This window comes from Parasteatoda tepidariorum, chromosome 9 (assembly GCF_043381705.1).
Source record: "Parasteatoda tepidariorum isolate YZ-2023 chromosome 9, CAS_Ptep_4.0, whole genome shotgun sequence".
In the NCBI taxonomy this organism is placed as follows: domain Eukaryota; kingdom Metazoa; phylum Arthropoda; class Arachnida; order Araneae; family Theridiidae; genus Parasteatoda; species Parasteatoda tepidariorum.
In genome coordinates, this window is record NC_092212.1 from 3431861 (window position 1) to 3435154 (window position 3294).

The 3294-nt window shown below is 31.6% G+C and overlaps 3 protein-coding genes across 12 annotated transcripts in view; all 3 read right to left on the reverse strand.

Moving 5' to 3' along the window:
- Positions 1 to 3294, reverse strand: part of LOC122269433 (zinc finger protein 271) — a 249420-nt gene that overhangs the window by 122572 nt on the left and 123554 nt on the right. The window lies entirely within an intron of this gene.
- Positions 1 to 3294, reverse strand: part of LOC107436172 (endothelial zinc finger protein induced by tumor necrosis factor alpha) — a 251571-nt gene that overhangs the window by 42352 nt on the left and 205925 nt on the right. For 5 of the 10 annotated variants that reach the window (XM_071185046.1, XM_043042579.2, XM_071185045.1 and 2 more), the window contains exon 1: positions 312 to 759. The exons of 1 other annotated variant lie outside the window; for it this stretch is intronic. The gene's annotated coding sequence lies outside the window, so the exon portion shown is untranslated. Of the gene's footprint in view, positions 1 to 311; positions 779 to 3294 lie in introns of those variants that run through there. 4 more of the 10 variants (XM_071185040.1, XM_071185039.1, XM_071185038.1 and 1 more) reach the window with 2 other exon arrangements.
- The window catches only part of LOC122271941 (zinc finger protein 850-like), a 27482-nt gene that overhangs the window by 10310 nt on the left and 13878 nt on the right, over positions 1 to 3294 (reverse strand). The gene's annotated exons all lie outside the window — the stretch shown is intronic.

Here is a 3294-nt window from a genome sequence, read left to right on the forward strand (position 1 = left end):
TTTAGAAACACTATCCTTTATAAAAAATATATAAATTTTATGTATTAATTAAATTTCACACATGAATATAGGTTTTTGACATTTTTGACAGTGAGGTTTTTGACGTGACGGTTTAAACCATGGTTTAAACTGTCAAAAACTGTCACATGTCAAAAACCTGCCAACCCTGAAGAAACTAAAGAAAAACATCACAGAAAGGGACTAACTCAAGAGACGGAAATATCCCCTGTTAACATTTTAAAAAAACTACATAAATAATTTCTTGAAACTAACACAATCAGGTATTTTTTTTAATGAGCCTAATTACTTACGCAGACTAAATCGTATCCACTTTTACTATAATAAAGTTAGTTATTTTCTTTGCTGTTTTTTCTTTAAACAGTTCACAGTGAGACAGGTTTTCTCTCAATACAAAGAAGACAAAGAATAAAAAATGGCACGGTTTAAGAAAATACTTTCATCGTGATTTTTATCCGAATTAGAATAGTTTTCAACATTATAAATCACTTTTAATTGCTCATACATGTGCCATTTTAAACAGCTTAAATATTTCAGCATGAATATAGATCTTGCATAAAGAGGCAGAATCAGTTTTTATATAAGAATAATCTAACCAATTTCAATATAATATCTAAATTTTGTCTTGAATTTGTTTAGGCCTGGGAGTTGTTGATTAGAAGATAGTGCGACGAGTACTTAAAGTAAGCTTATAGCTCTCTATTTATAATGATGAAGAGTATAGTTGAGGCCAGATAGATAGCAGAAAGTTGCAATGAAAAATCAGAAAAGGTTGTTGGCTCTGAAAAATGATCGGAGTTACCATCCCTTAACATTGATATCGGCTCAAAGAGTTGATTTGGACCCCAAACCTCGCAGCTTTCGAACACGGACGGTGACGTCACTATTCCCCGGAGTCTATTCTATACCACCGTCCGATAGTAAAACAAAATCCAAACCTCGCAACTCCCAAAGAGAGCGGTGAAGGGAACAAAGCCTGCCTCGAACAAAGGTTCGGACCCTCCCCCTAGGAAGTGACGTTTTGTATCGATAGTTATAAGAAAGTGACCAATGGCTTTTGTTTNTACCAATTTTCTTTTTTTTTTTAAAGAAAAAGAGAAAAAAAATATTTATTTATTTTTTTATTGGTTAAAAAATTGTTTATTGCGAAAAATTTGAATATTTAGAGTAAATATTTTTTTTATGCTGGGGGGAGGGACATTTTTTTATTTTTTTTTTGGTAAGGACTATTTTTAGACAAACTTATTGAATATTCAATTCACATCCTCTCACTTTTTCAAGTTTTAATTTTTTAAATTTTAAAACGCAATTTAAACTATTTATTATTTTATTTCACGTCATACATTTCGAATTTTTTTCATTAGTATAAATGAATTTACAGTTTTATTTTTTTACGAATATCTTCATTATTAATTATCGGTCTTTATATTGACAAATTTTTAAAAAAAATTATAATAATTTTTAATAAAATTGTATTTTCAAACAAATATTAAAAAAAAAGAAAAATATTAAAATTCTAAAAAAAATATTAGTATTGCCCAGATTAGTAGTTCCCAATGGTGTTTCGAGGAACCCTAGGGTTCCGTTAAGAATTACAGGGGTTCCACTAGTTAATACTTTTTATAGTCGCATTCGACTATAAAAAGTGGACCGACCACCCAAGTGGAACATTCTGCTTCTGCATCCTAGAGCCCAAGTTCTCGATTAACGGTTCCCAATCGGTGTTCCGCCAATCGGTGTTCCGGGGAACATTATGGTTCCGTGGAAAAGTTACAGCGGTTACACGAGATAGTACCTTTATAGCCACCCAAGTAGAATTTTCAACTTCTGCACCCTGGAGTACAAGCTCTATGAGAGTGGTTCCCACATAGTGTTCCATTGAACCCTAGGGTTCCATTAAGAGTTACAGGGGTTCCGCGAGTTAGTACTTTTTATAGCCAGTGATGAGTTTCAAAACCTAAGATTGTATTTAGATACAATAATTTATATAACATTTCGTTTGCCTTAATGAAATTAATTCTGAGAAAATGACAATAAAATAGAAAAGGCATTTTCTAAAAGAATATATATAATACATAATATTTTTAATAACAATATAATGAATAAATTATGAAAAGGACAGGCACTCATAAAATATTGCATTAGTATTTCTCATAACGCTTTTTGATCAAAATATTTATCATCTTTAATAAAGATATCTGTTTCCTTAATTACCATTTCCAACCTTTTCAGCAGTTTTTCCATTTCGAAGTGGAGCATAATTCGGCTTATTTTAACTTATTTATATTATTTATTTCAAATTATTTATTTTCAACTTAAACACTAAAAACGAATTCCTAATTAGACTAAATAAAGCACAAGAACTGAAAATTTAACTTTCGGATATTAATGATAAAACGATGAAAATTCTTCCTTCCTCTAGTTTATTTTAAAAATAGTTTTTAATAGGCTATAACGTTCACTATTTCCATAAAAAACTCTATTTATAAAGTCGGATGTTCCGCCGAAAGAAGGTTAATTATTTAGGGTTCCATAGCCGAAAAATATTGGGAGCCGCTGACCTAGATCAACTAATTCAAGTACTTGAATTAGTACGTACTAAAACAGTCTAAACTAATTTGTACGACCTCCTCTTATAAAGACTCTTCATTTATAACGACCATTAAAAAAAAGAATCATGGAAATTTTAAAAAATATTTTTATTAAATAAAAAGGAAAAATATTAAAAAAAGGGAAAATATCGTAGTACATTCCTATACAACTGAAAAGAGGAGGAGGGGGAAGGGCTAAAGGCATGCAACCGGTCTCTCCCCAGATGGCGTATTCGAGTGTTGCGATCTTGCCAATGTTTAATGTAGGTTTTCAGTTCCATATAGTTTTCCAGATTAAAAGATTTTAATCTATATGAAAATCAATAGAGAAACTAACGTACTTCCTTCCACGATGACTTTCCACACGCTAATGGGGAAAACACGTGAAGTGTTGCCATAGGTAGAGAGTTCTGCACTACGCCACCTGCAGCCCATTTCGATCGTCAATAGTGCAACTTGCAGCTTATGCGCCATCGAGTCCAGACACAGGAAAACTGCCGAATTTATAATTAACTCTGAACTACTTCGATAGAACGATCTAATTTCTTATTAACATGCGATTTAGCGATTACTACGAGAAGGCAGCTCTCACCTATCTTGTCAATGTTCAACCTTTTATCCTTTTTATATTAAATGTTAAGTTTGATTGTTAAATTATTGTCGTTATTTCATCTTTTGCTGCACA